This window comes from Arachis ipaensis, chromosome B03, assembly GCF_000816755.2.
Source record: "Arachis ipaensis cultivar K30076 chromosome B03, Araip1.1, whole genome shotgun sequence".
NCBI lineage: Eukaryota > Viridiplantae > Streptophyta > Magnoliopsida > Fabales > Fabaceae > Arachis > Arachis ipaensis.
Genome location: NC_029787.2, coordinates 35,269,543 through 35,284,898, shown reverse-complemented (window position 1 = coordinate 35,284,898; position 15,356 = coordinate 35,269,543).

Here is a 15,356-nt window from a genome sequence, read left to right as displayed (position 1 = left end):
AAGATGGCAACGCACAAGAAGAAGTTGGAGGCTCACATTGGACCACTTGCACCAGTCCAACATAAGAAGTTGGATCAATTTATTAAGCCTAAGAGTTATAAATGGAGAGCTATATGGGCTGGTGATTCGAAAAGAGTCCTCTTTGAAGTTCATTCCCAAAACTATAAAGTGAGTGTGAATCTTCACAAGAGGACATATACATGAAATGTAATGGCAGTTGACAGGTAAGTCTGGTTATATAGTTATTGGATAAATATTTAGTTGCTATAATTTTTGGTTTATCACTCTCTGTCCATTTTCTTTTTCTGATTCTGCATCAATTCGTTATTGTCCATAGGAATGCCTTGTAGACATGCCGTTGCAGCACTAGCTAAAATGGGTCTTAAGGAGGCTGAGGATTTTGTGCATAAGTGGCTAACTATGGAAGCCATCAGAGCAACTTATTCACATTGCATTAAACCAGTCAACATTGAAGAGTACTGGATACCTACCAATGCACCAAGGCCACTGCCTCCCACTATTAAGAGAGCTGCTCATAGACCTAAGATAAAGAGAAGAGCCGATCCAGTTGAGAGAGAGATGAGCACCACCAAGGCGAAGAAGACATTCATTGTTACTTGCTCTAAGTGTGGCCAAACGGGCTATTACTACAAGACATGTCCGAATGCAGCATAAGATCCCAACTGGAAGCCTATGACTAAAAAGGAGAGACGAGCACAGAAGAAGACAACAACTCACAAATCATCAACTGATCCATCAACAAGCACTGATCCAGCAACAAAAACTGCTCCAGCCCCAAACACTGATCAGGTACAATGTGTTAGCTTTAAGAATTGACTTGTCCTAAATAATATCTTCTTTACTCTATGTTTGAGAATTGAGCTACAATGGCTGTGTTATGTACTGATTAGGTTTATATGTTTCACTAATTTTGTTGCTTGCTTTCTATAATATATTGAATTTTATCATAGAGGAAAGCCAGAAAAGCTAAAAAGAAACTACCCAAAAATCAGAGAGAAGAAATTTCAGTTTCGCAATCTGCACCACCAGCTGAGAAGGTCCTTTTTTTCATGTTGTTTAAAAAAACAAAACTTGTTTCATCCAAGAAATTATTACATCTCAATCACTTAAAGTTTTCATTCATATAACTGTTATACCTACATTGTTACAGGTTGTAGGAGAAAACTCCAATGACAACCTTATAACATTTAGGGAGAAGCAGCAGATTGTTAGGCCTCCAACTCCATGTTTCGTGCCTCCACCCATATCAACACCGGGGCCAACCTTATGGTTCAAATCTCAACCTTTCCAAGCGCCAAACCTGATGCCTCACAGCTCCAATCAAATGACTCAATAGTTGGAAAGACTACTCCAGGAACCAGTCATGATGCAATTTCTGAAGAGACGATGGCAGCTGCAAATTCAAATACTACATCACGACTTTTAAAATTTGTGCCAACACCCAGCTACAGGCCTCCAAGACTCGGGCCTCCTAAGCAGGGGTGACACTTATAATAGGGATTTAGATATGTAATACTGAGATATGTGATACTGTTAGTTTGGTATTTTGAGACTTTAGTTTGAAGGATACAATTATGTCAACAAATGTCTTGTTGTTCTTTTGGTATTTTGGTATTTACAAATGTGTAAGTTTTATTTAGGGCCATGTTACTTCTGCAATGATATTATCACTGTGAACATATGAATTACATGTTTCTTGACAATATGAATATAATGGTATGAATTGCTATGCTTTACAAGGTTTACTTCAATCTATGTTACATGCACAAATATTTGCTGCTCTAATTTGCATTAAGTTCAGGTAACAAACTTTAAACAGTCATTATAATAATTCATCTTTATATAACTTACATCCACAATGTTTACATATTCAATCTCATCTTGCCACACAATTCTTAGATACCCTAAAATTATTCATTAGGTTGCATACATAATTGTTCTAAATGAACAGGCAACCATAACCCCAATAAAAAATACAAAAATACTACAACCTAACCCCAAGCATCTACTTTCACCCATTTTTTCCCGCTCTTTCCTAATTGATTTTCTAATCCAATCAACCTAATTTCTAACTCTTTCACTTTGTCATCCACCGCATCACTAAGGCTTTCAAATCGATGCTGGTTCTACGGCAATACCCCTTTTGATGTTGTCTTCGAAACATGCTCATTAAAGGAAGAAACATAATAATCTAGCCATACAAAAAATGAGCAACATCCTTCTGCAGTCTACATATAGACAAATTTAAAAAGGTTAAAACCATGAACATACCTGGAACTAAGTATAGAATCAAACACATTCAACACAAAATTTTTCATGAACATACCTTGAATTTAGGGCAACGTAAGAATAACCTATTCGGATTACTTTTAGTCCCAGACATGAACAGAACAACATCAGACCCGCAACAGCATTTTGGGAAGACCCATCTCTTCTTCCTTCTACCTACAATACTCTCATTAGAGTTCATGCTATAACTCCAATTATCACCAGCTCGCAGGTTGGAGGATACACAACGTTCTCCACTTCCAACCATGGTCCCCTAGGATTTCGTTATAAACTATGAATACTTTGTGCAGAGGTTGGGGAACGAAAAGATGAAGTAAACGTTTGCTCCTTTTTAACCTAGCAACGGAGTCGTTTTTGAATGTGACAGGGGGACAAATCGACCTCTATCCATTTACCCTAATTCAGGTTGGCACTTAACTCTGAACTAACTGCCAGATCAGCGCCAGTAAGTGCCACATCAGACTTTTTCATCAACTATGGACGGGGGATACACGGGAGGGGGCGCGATGAGTTATTTTATGCATAGAGAGGGACCGACGTGAGTTACTTTTTTGGTGAGGGATCGCCTTGTCCTAATTTGAAATGGATAGGGACCGGGTTGGGTGTTTATTCGGCTTTTACCGGTTTAGAATATCCGCCACAGTGAACTTTTTGCAATATAGAGGAATTTAATGTTTCTTGAAAAAGTGGCATGAGTAGGGACAGATTCATGTTGAAGGGAGTGGGGCAAGTGCCCCCAGTGAAATTTAAAAATTTGTTAATTAATACATAGTAACAAACCAACAAAATTTATTTGTCCCCACTATATAATTAAATTTGACCCCATTATAAGTGAACTTCACTCATTAACTTAAATGATCAAAAGATAAATAATAATTCATAATTCAAAATTCAAATGAATCTATTACAATAATTTTTTAAAAAAAGAGTGAAATAATTATAGATTTGTTATTTTATAATTGTGACTAATAAATAAATTTAAAATTTGAAAAAATTTAAAGACTAATTATATTTTATAATAACAAAGTATAATTATAAAAATTATTATCATATTATGTATATTTTATCCCACTCAAATGAGAAAAGTAATTTGTGGGATTGACTACGAAGATGCGTATTTTGCAGCTGTGTTTGGTGGGTTTGCGAAATAATGATGATCTGCATGCCAAAATTAAAGAGCTTGTGTAGAGAATTAGAGATCGAAAAGTGCAAATGAACCTTGTCCTAACAGAAGGGAATAATAATGTTAATTTTTTAGTTAGAAGAAGTATTATTTGTAATGAGAACTGTTTTGAGTGGATTCAACCTTAAAAAGTGATTTATAAAAGTTTATTCATATTGAATCTCGTGAAACAGAACATCCCTGTTTGAAATTTCTTTTTCTTTCGTCACAAAAAAAAAAAGTCCTGGCTTGAATGTTGTTTATAGAAAATATCAACGCCAAAATATTTTTAATACTCCTACATTAAATAAATAATATTGATTTAATAAGATAAATCAACAAATAATTATCTCAAAATATTAGAAAATGTTTGTTTCCATTAATAGGTGGTGATTGAAGAGGAATCTAATTGAAAACGTCCGCAAGAAACATATTATTTTTCTTTAAATATTCTCATATGATATTTGAGCATTTAGTGGGTAATTTATTAACAAAAGCATTGAGTAAATAGTTAAATTATTTTTAAAAGATAATTTATTTTTAAATTAATTTTTAAAATTTTTTAATTAAATTCATCCTTTAAAAATTTTAAGTTAATTACGTTAGTCATGTCGACACTTTATTGCTCATGGCGCGTTATAGTTTGCTAATATGACATGTTAGCTAACTGTCCTAATTAGCTACTAACATGATAAGTTTATAAAATTAGACTAAATTAATCCTAAATTTAAGTTGTTGACACCATTAATAAAAAAAGTGACGGAAAGACTACCGAATTTTTTATTTAAATAAATTAAAAAATATTTTATTTACTGAAATAAATAATATTAAAAATAATTACGAAAATACGTAGCATGTCTTATCTCGTTTACAGTGTAAACAAGATAAGACAGTGTGAGTGACATGTGTATATCTTGTTTAAAATGTAAATGAGATATGTGTAAACTTATCTCCTTTACACTGTAAACGAGATAAGTATAAGTGAGGCCTATATATACATGTCGTTCACAGCGAGGTTCTGGACCCTATTTCTAATCTTTCCACTACTTTCTCCTTTTCTGACTATGTTACTGAGTAACGCTAAGATGGCGCGCGCAGATGCACGTGATCCGGACATCAATCGACTGAACGCCTATGGCACGTCGCCAGGGCAGTCGACTTTGCGGTTAGTTTTATTATCTTCACGTTTATGTTATCGCATATATGTATAGCCATAGTTAGGATACTTGCCAAAATCTATTATACAATTTATGGTTTAGGTGGCTAAATGTATCATTAGCAACAAATCACTAATAGGGTATGATTTTAGGAATGTGGTTCTGATTTCTTTGTGATTAAGTTTTTAAGTACATAATTATTAATTTATATATTAAATGTTGGGATAGATTTTTGAAACCCATGAAGTTAATTTAAACGTATTGAGAAAATGTTTATTAATTAACTTAGTAATTATTAATGTAAAAGGTTTTATTTAAATAAATTCAGTTAGTACGTATTTGTAAATTTTTGTTAAATAAATGTATATAATAGTTAACTCAGTTTGTTATCTCAATGCATGCATATAATATTTTTTTAATTGTGATAATTTATTTGTTGTCAGAGGTCTCGCCTACTTCTTCCTCGGTGAGTAATACACACGCTTCCACCACCGGACGCCATCGTCTTGTATTTGAGGGTGGTTGGCTTCGGCGACACGGTGCCTTTTAGGGATTTCGTCTTTGACAACTCCCTAATCACGACATTCATGGAGCGTTGGCGTTCGAAGACCCATATGTTCTACCTGCCACGGGTTGAGTGCACCATCACCCTGCAGGACGTTGTTTACTACCTCGGGCTATGCACGCACGGAGAGCCAGTGGGAGGATTCTTCCGTGATTTCTACAGATTTCGTTGAAGGTGACATGGCTTCGAGACCGAGTCCGACATATGCCTGACACCACTGATCCAGAGACACTCCGATAGTATGCAAAGTGTTACATCATGTTATTGATTGGGGGTTATCTGATGATGGACGAGTCGAACAACTTGGTCTATCTCCGATGTCTGCCACTCCTTGTCGACTTTCAACATGTCGTGGTCTATATTGGGGTTTGGCAGTGCTTACATGGACCTACCATTCGCTGTGCTTTGCAGCACACCTAGGCACGAAAGACATAGCCGGTTGTACTCCGCTGTTGATGTCTTGGATATACCAAAAATTTTTATAGTGGTGTCCATCTAACCGACAAGTTTTCATGTATCCTATGGCAGTAAGGTAACCATCCTTATGATTTGCTTATGTTCCGAAATTGTAACTCATTATGATGTTTCGTGAATTGAATTCATGTTATTCTTGCAATTGTTGACAGGTTGATAGGGTTGACACAGCAGAGCAGGGACCAGCATGAGCAGAGGGTCTTCCAATGGCATCTGTCACTAGATCAGTTACTGATGAATGAGATTAGCGCTAAGATTTAATTCTCTTGTAGTTCCATGAATAATTTATCCTTTAATTTAGCTTGTATCATTGATGATTATTTCACAACTATCGTTGCAATTTGTGTGGATGCCGTACGACGACCCTACACTGCAGGCTATGTGCCCGTCATGGTTTATCGATGAGGCAGAGTGGGGGATATGGATGTCTATTTTCTCCTTCGTCTACTTCAGCATTGTCGAGGATGGTGGAGGAGATAGGGTTCAAGGATGCATTCCGGATTCATACCACCGACCAGTCCTCTATGCAATGCCTGGTGGAGTAGTTTCGTACTGCCAGGGAGCAGCGCATCAGATAGGTTCATCACTCCTTTGCTCCCGTGTGCACCTCAGCCTGGATTCCATACACATCACCGGATCCTAGCACATCATATGGAGCATGGGTGCGATCGGGTGTCCAGTATTAGACTTCGACTCTTGCCCACATCATCCCGCCTACAGCTCACGCCGCTGTATCCTCCACCACCTCAACCTCAGCCTCAGCCTCAGATGCATCAGTATGCCCCGGTTCCTTACTCAGGGGGGTTACTATGTCCCACCTCTACCACCGCCTCCACCGCATCCACAGGATCCCTCTGCACAGCCACAACCTCATGCAGACCCATGGCTCAGCAGACCTCAACGCCAAGCATAGCCTCCACGATGTGGCACCGGGCATTGGTTGCACTACCAGGACCACCAGCACTAATGATGTTATATTATTTATTATGTTGTTTATCATGTTATTAACCTTGTGTTACATAGTATTTTATGTACTAAACGTTTCATGATGTATGCAACTTCACCGATATTATGTATGAATGTTTTGTATCAGTGATGTTTCGGTACTACAGTCCAGAATACATGATCTAAACACAGAACATAACGATAAAGCACATTGTAAAATAGTTAACAGAGAACACAATCTTCAACTATTACATAAACGATTCACACAAATTAGAACATGACATTCATAGTATTCAATACAACAAAAATAACACTAAACAACTCCGTTACTGCCAGCACAGTAAATGGAAATAGCCATCTAAGCTTCGTCCGTGGGTTGGCTGGGACAACCTCTCCTAGTAATCCCAACTTGCCTGCATAAACCACACCTCTTCTCCTAGCACTCACCCTCATCCATGTCATTCCGTAACCTAGTGCACACAGGTCTTCCGGTAGCCCTCCTACACATGAGTGGGTTAGGACGAAGCACAGTCCCATACCACTTTAGCCAAAGCGCCTCGTCTGGTATTGATGGAAACTCCATATCGTACACCTTGAACACAACTTCCTACATGTACACCGGATAAACATATAGAGCCCACTCGATGCTTGCGGCGGTGATGAGTGGATATTTTACACGCTTTTTGGCATCATTTTCATATAGTTTTTATTATGTTTTGTTTAAGTTTTATTATGTTTTAATAGGTTTTAGTGCTGAATTCACATTTTTGGATTCTACTTTGAGTTTGTGTGTTTTATGGTGAGTTCAGGTATTTTCTGGCTGAAATTGAAGAGCTTGAGCAAAAGTCTGAGTCATTGAAAGCACTGCAGATGCTGTCAGGATCTAATCTCCGTGCACTCGAAGTAGCTTTTCTGGAGCTACAGAAGTCCAAATCGCGCGCTCTAAACGGCTATGGAAAGATAATATCCAGGACTTTCTAGAAATATATAATAGTTCATACTTTGCTTCAAAAATGAAAGCCCAAAACTAGCGTTCAATGCCAGCCACTAGCCCCATTCTTGCCGTCCAACGCCCACAGGGGAGCAGCTGGTGTCCAATGCCCAAAAGGGAGTCCCTAGCCAGCGTTCAATGCCCCTAATGAATCCTAGCTCATGGAGACACTCAAAGCTCAGCCCAAACACTCACCAAGTAGGTCCAAAAAGTGGATTTTCGCACCCCTAGGACTAGTATATCATATTTCTGTAATCCCTAGTCATTAGATTAGTATATATAGACAAGAGTTCACCCTTGTTAAGAGCTTTTGGACACTCTACACGTTTTTCATTACTATTTTCTGTACAGTATGAGTCACTAACCTCCTAAGGTTAAGGTTAGGAGCTCTGCTAAGTTTCATGGAGTAATAATATTACTGTTCTATTTCAATATGTCCGATTCTATTCTCTTATGCAACCTCATTCTTCATCTTATGAATTGAGGGTGACCTGTGACAATCACCCTTGTTCTACCTGGCTTCCGTGCGAGTCCTGACCCGGATAGCGTTGAACCAAAGCTAAAGATTGCATTGCGAATTCCAATAGAGTACCTAGGCAACTTTGGATACATGACATGAAATCCTGTTGACCGTGGGTAAGTGAGGTCTCTATGGCATTAAGGCTAGAGTCAGAGAAGCAGCACTTTCTGATCCGAAAGATCTGCCTTGTCTGTGGCATCTTGAGTAGGATCGTGAAGGGGAGTGGATTGCTTAGAGCTTCATCTTCTGCTACAGTGAGAAACCTAGAGGTGGCTTGATGAGAGGACATGAGTCACTTTAACATGGTGGATTACTGCAGTAGAGGAGGTTAACTTGATGAGAGGACATGAGTTAATCACTTATGGTTGCCATTGAAGGAATAAAAAAGTTATTGAAGTAGACAGTAAGAAAAGTTAATCCGGAAAGAGAAAGCATCTCCGAAGCCTCAACCGGTTTCATACCATTGATTTCACACCTATCTAGTAACGTTTTATTTATTTATCTGTTTTATGCATTTTTCCGTGACAAACTATATTTTCTATCCACCTAACTAAGATCTGTAAGATAACCACAGCTTGCTCAAACCAACAATCTCCGTGGGATCGACCCTTATTCACCTGAGGTATTACTTGGACAACCCGGTATACTTGCCGGTCTATCTGTGCGAAACATGTGGAGTTAGTTTCATGCACCAGGCGGCACAAGCGGCAAGTGCATGATGGCATTTGAAGTGGAGAGATTGAAAAAAGGCCACATTCACATGTTCCTGCCGTGAGCCGAACACGGAATAAACCTTACGACCAACCCTTGAACGGCTTTAACTCCTCAATGACAAATACTGAAGCCCATCTGTCACAATGAGTAACACACATCTTCGGGATGCCATCTCTATTCTTCTCAACGGCATCCATCAGCAGTTAGGAGAAACGATTTCCAGCCGCTAGTTGTGCCTGTGCCTGCCTGCCCTTCATGACAAATAACTTTTGCAGCCTCTCGTAAGTGCATTGCACGATGGAAAAAATCGGTAAGTACCATGTACCCTTCAGCATTGCATTGATGCACTCCGAGAGATTTGTTGTCATGTGACCAAACCGGTGATCACCGTCGCAGTGTTATAGCCATATTTCTTTGTTAAACCTACCAACCTAGTCCGCCATCTCTCATGACAAACCTCTCAAGGCATCTATGTACCATTGTACCCAGCCTTGCTTGGACTATAAGCAGTGTTTATGAGGTATCGCTTGCCCTCGACGGAATTAAAACGAGACATAAAGTTTCCGGCCATGTGTCTAACACAATAAGCATGGAACACCCTGGAAGGATGCTATCATCGTCCCTCAGTGCAGCCTTGATCGCCTGAGATTTATCAAAAATAATCAACATGCCTTCCTGTGGGGTGACATGTCGTCTCAAATTAGTCAGGAAAAAAGACCATGAATCTGTACTCTCAGACTCCACAATTGCAAAAGCAATAGGAAGGATATTGCTATTGCCGCCTTGTACCACTACAATAAGCAGCACACCACCGTATTTGCCATACAAATATATGCCATTGACAAAAATAAATTGCCTGCAACGCTTGAAAGCCTCAATACAAAACGGGAAGGCCCAGAATACTTTGTCAAACATGCTACAGTTGTGGACCATAAGATAAGGCCTTGAGCTCACATGTTTTCTGGGACAACAACTTTGCAATGCTTGTAGCTTGTTGTATGACTCCTCCCAATCCTCGTATATCTACACAATTGCCTTTTGCTTCACCATTTAAACCTTTCTATACGAGGGTTTGAAGTGATAGCTTTGCTGAACTACATCCTGTAGGATAGGGATGCTGACGGATGGGTTGGACTGTATCAACGGCAGGATGATATTGCAGATGAGGTTGTTGTCCAACTATCGATGGTCTTGAGACATGGTGGGTGCTAGACACGTATGCGCTCCACCAACTCTTCGGACCTCCCTAACGAAATAAAACATTCATGATTGGAAACTACACCAGATATAACAATCATAAATGAGTAAATACGCCACAATTAAACTTGACCTCACCAGTATCCGAGGTTCTGTCAGATGGCTATACAGAGACTCCAAGGACATCCAGTTGCAGCTTGGCAGTAATGCACATGGTACTTTAATCAGTCCGATTCGACCACTCGGTACTCAGCACTTCTATGAATGTTGTAGTTCTTCACACCTTGCAGTACTGCATCTCTACTTTTGAATCTGTGGCCAACCCGAAACTCCACCCCACCGTCTAGGTTGTAATTGTATTCCTTGGTGTTGGAAAATGGGGATTTCTCATGCATCGCGTCCAGATCCAATGCATGATAGTGACTTGGTACATCTGATAGCGCCGGAATCGGGTGGGGGGGAGGCCAAACTTAGCGCCCCGCTGCCTTGGCCGGTGTCTCTGGTACAAACTCCTCCTCCTCATCATCTTCAGAAGAACCACTATCGTTGCTATCTGCAATGTACTCTTCGTCGGAGTCTTCATCATCCACGTCCATGTCTTCTATTGGACTAGTAGCATGAATCGGTGGTGGTGCGAAAGGTGGGTCATTCTGCACAAAGGTCGAGTGGACGGACCCACCGCCACCAACATCACCAATCTCGGCAGAAAGCTCCATCATTTGTTCCACCATAATTCTTACATGGATGTCAAACATGAGTTGCACATGCTCATCGTCCTGGAGCCAAAACAGACGAAACTGAAAAACTCCATTTTCCAACGGTGCTAGCAAGTTAAGGCCAACCCTTCCAATCTCTTTTCTTCCTAAACCACCAAGGTTACTCAATATCAGACTCTTCAACTCGAACAAGGAACTTACTCGCCGAGTACGCAATAATAACAGATTATCACACTCAAATATCACCTCATTGTCATTGTTTCTCATGCGTAATTGGAATACATACAGACAACCACATATTCGTTACTACTAGACATTCTTGCCTATTTTTTGGAAGAAAAACAGAGAAGAAGAAGATATGAAATGTATATGGAGAATGCCAAGTGATGCACATCCTTTTATAGCTGTTGAAAATTTGTCTAACTGTATCTCGTTTACAGTGTAAACAAGATAGGTTTACACGTATCTCGTTTACAATCTCGTTTACACTGTAAACGAGATATATACATGTCACTTGCACTGTCTTATCTTATTTACAATGTAAACGAGAAATGTGTAAACTTATCTCGTTTACATTGTCAACGAGATAAAACATACGTATTTTCGTAATTATTTTTAAAATTATTTATTTCAATAAATAAAATCTTTTTAAATTTATTTAAATAAAAAATCCAAAGACTAACATAACTAATTTAAAATCTTTAAAAGACGAATTTGATTAAAAAATTCTTTCCGGGACCAATTTAAAAAACGAATGATCTTTCAGAGACTAATTTTTTTGGTGATGCTAGGTAGCCAACGAATAATTACAATATATAAATGTTAAGTAAAACTTTTTATTCTCTTGATAAGCAAGTGACATATACTTTCTTATCACTCATTCTCCTTATCACCTACTGATGCGTGAGCATCTTTCTTATATTTTTCTAGTGAATTTGTATTTGAATTGTTAAGTTTAATCAAGATTTAAATACTTTTTAGCCACTATGAATGCTACTTTGAGTTGTGTGCAATTCTGTTTATTTCAGGTAGTATTCGGATGGATTTGACGGAGTTTTATAGAAAAAGAGGAAGAAAGTGGATGATGTTGTCAACCTTGACCTCCTTGCACTCTAAGAAAAATAACTTGAGCTGCAGAGATCCAATTGACGCGGTTTCAGCGGCATTGAAAAGCTAACTTTCAGAGCTTTCCAATGATATATAATAGTATACACTTCTTTTCCAACCTGTATGGCCATATTGGCGCCTCCAAGTTAGGCGCTGGAAGAAGAACTTGTGCTCCAAAGCATGCTGCTAAGGCCAAGTCTAACTTCAATTTCTTAAAGTTAGGCGCCAGTTCAATGGGAAACAATGGTCTCCATGTTTCATAAGATGATTGCACGAAGATTTTATTTAATTCTTTATTAAAATTTTTATTTTAATTACAAATAGGAAAAGATATTATTTAGTTTTAGAAAATATATTTTATATTAATTAGGATTAGATATAAAAGGGAAAAGATTAAGCCCTTCGGGCTCTCTTACCTCATTCCGCACTTTACAATTTTTCAGAATTCTTATTTTTCTCTCTAAGCCATAAGCAACTAAACCTCCACTGTTAAGGTTAGAAGCTATGTTTAATTTATGGATTGATACTATTATTCTTCTATTTTAATTACTATTTTGATTTCAATTTCAAGATTTTATTTTCGTTTTTCATCTTATGAATCTGGGTGGAACGGAAGTATGACCCTTATTCTATTTGAGTTCTTGTAAATCTTGGAAAAGCAATTTACTTGAACGACAGTTTGAAAATAATTTCTCCTAAATTTCTAACTATCTGGATTTAACGGGATACGTGACATATAATCCTCTTATATTTGGATAATTAGGATTTTTGTGGCACATAAACTAGTTTTGAACTTAACCCTCTAATCGGAATCAAGTGACCAAGGAATTGGCGGTTGATGAAGGTTAGAGGAGACTAAAAAGGTCTAAGGAATTAGGGTTTAGTCACATATAATTTGCCATGAATTGAATCTTGCATGATTAAAATAGTTGGTATGAAAAGTTAATCCGGAAAAATAAACATCTCTAAAACCTTAACTTTTTCTCACATATTATTCACACCAATTTACTGTTTGCTTTCTAATTTTCTGAATTTACTGTTAATGCTTTTGAACTGTCAAAACATCATTTTCTGCTTATCTGACTAAGTGAATTACTCAACCATTGTTGCTTGGTCCATCAATCCTCGTGGAATCGATCCTCACTCACCTGAAGTATTACTTGGTACGACTGATGAGCGGATATTTTATACGCTTTTGGGGTTAATTTCATATAGTTTTTAGTATGTTTTAGTTAGTTTTTAGTTTATTTTCATTAGTTTTTAGGAAAAATTCATATTTCTGGACTTTACTATGAGTTGTGTGTTTTTCTGTAATTTCAGGTATTTTTCTGGCTGAAATTGAGGGAGCTGAGCAAAAATCTGATTCAGGCTGAAAAAGGACTGCTGATGCTGTTGGATTCTGACCTCCCTGCACTCAAAGTGAATTTTCTGGAGCTACAAAACTCAAAATGGCGTGCTTCCAATTGCGTTGGAAAGTAGACATCCAGGGCTTTCCAGCAATATATAATAGTCCATACTTTTCTCAAGGATAGATGACGTAAACTGGCGTTCAACGCCAGTTCTCTGCCCAATTCTGGCGTCCAGCGCCAGAAAAGGATCAAAAGTTGGAGTTCAACGCCAGAAATGGATCCAAACCTGGCCCAAAATGGCCTTATGCACATGAATTGCTCAAATCTCAGCCCCAGCACACACCAAGTGGGCCCCAGAAGTGGATCTCTATACCATCTGCTATAGTTTACTCATTTTCTGTAAACCTAGGCTACTAGTTTAGTATTTAAACAACTTTTAGAGACTTATTTTGTATCTCATGATATTTTAGATCAAAACTTTATACTCTTTGACGGCATGAGTCTCTAAACTCCATTGTTGGGGGTGAGGAGCTCTGCTGTGTTTCGATGAATTAATGCAAGTATTTCTGTTTTCTATTCAAACATGCGTGTTCCTATCTAAGATATCCATTCGCGCCTAACTATGGAGAAGGTGATGATCAGTGACACTCATCACCTTCCTCAATCCATGAACGTGTGTCTGACAATCACCTCCGTTCTACATCAGATTGAATGAATATCTCTTAGATTCCTTAATCAGAATCTCCGTGGTATAAGCTAGATTGATGGCGGCATTCATGAGAATTCGAAAAGTCTAAACCTTGTCTGTGGTATTCCGAGTAGGATTCAGGGATTGAATGACTGTGACGATCTTCAAACTCGCGAATGCTGGGCGTAGTGACAGACGCAAAAGGAGGGTGACTCCTATTTCAGCACGATCGGGAACCTCAGATGATTAGCCGTGCTGTGACAGAGCATCTGGACCATTTTCACAAGAGGAAGGGATGTAACCATTGACAATGGTGATGCCCCAACACACAGCTTGCCATAGAAGGACGTGTGTGCGTGAATCAGAGGACAGAGGAAAGCAGAGATTCAGAAGACAAAGCATCTCCAAAACTCCAACATATTCTCTATTACTGCATAACAAGTAACCTTTAACCCATGCTCTCTTATTTATTCACAATTCAGCTGATAAATACAATTGACTTCCTGACTAAAAATTGCAAGATAACCATAGATTGCTTCAAACCAACAATCTCCGTGGGATTCGACCCTTACTCATGTAAAGTATTACTTGGACGACCCAGTGCACTTGCTGGTTAGTGGTACGAGTTGTGAAAAGTATGATTCATAATTCGTGCACCAAGTTTTTGGCGCCGTTGCCGGGGATTATTCGTGTTTGGACAACTAACGGTTTATTTTGTTGCTTAGATTAGGAAAAATTTCTCTTTTTGTTTAGAGTCTCGTCTTAGTGTCGTGTTAAAATTTTAGAATCCTTATTTTCTTTTTAAAACCTTTTTCAAAAATAATTTTTCTATTAAATCCTGTGCCAAACTTTAAGTTTGGTGTTTTCTTGTTGATTTCTCTGTGTTTTTCAAAAATTTTAGTTTGGTTTTCTAAAATTTTAAGTTTGGTGTTCTTCCTTCGTGTTCTTGTGTTCTTGTGAATCTTCAAAGTGTTCTTGAGTTTCCCGTGTGTCTGGATCTTAAAATTTTTAAGTTTGGTGTTCCTTAGTGTTTTTCCCTTAAAAATTTTCGAAAACAAGGAGCATCAGATCTAAAAATTTTAAATCTTGTGCTATCTTATTGTTTTTCTCTCTCCTCTTTAAATTCAAAAATATATTTTCTCTCTGTTTTAAAAGCAAATTTTCGAAATCTATTTCTAAAATTCAGATTTTTATTCCAAAATTTAAAACCTTTTTCAAAAATCATCATATCCTTTTCAAAACTTCCTAACCACTTTTTCTCTCCTCAATTTTTCGAAAATCTTCACCCATTTTTATTTATCTTTATCTTAATTTCAAAAAAAAATTTAAATAAATAAATAAAAATATTTTTTCTATTTTACATCATCTCCCTTTCTCCATCATGGACATAAGCGGAAATGAACAGTCCAAGAGGACTCTGGGGTCATATTCTAACCCCTCTACTGCTTCATATGGGAGTAG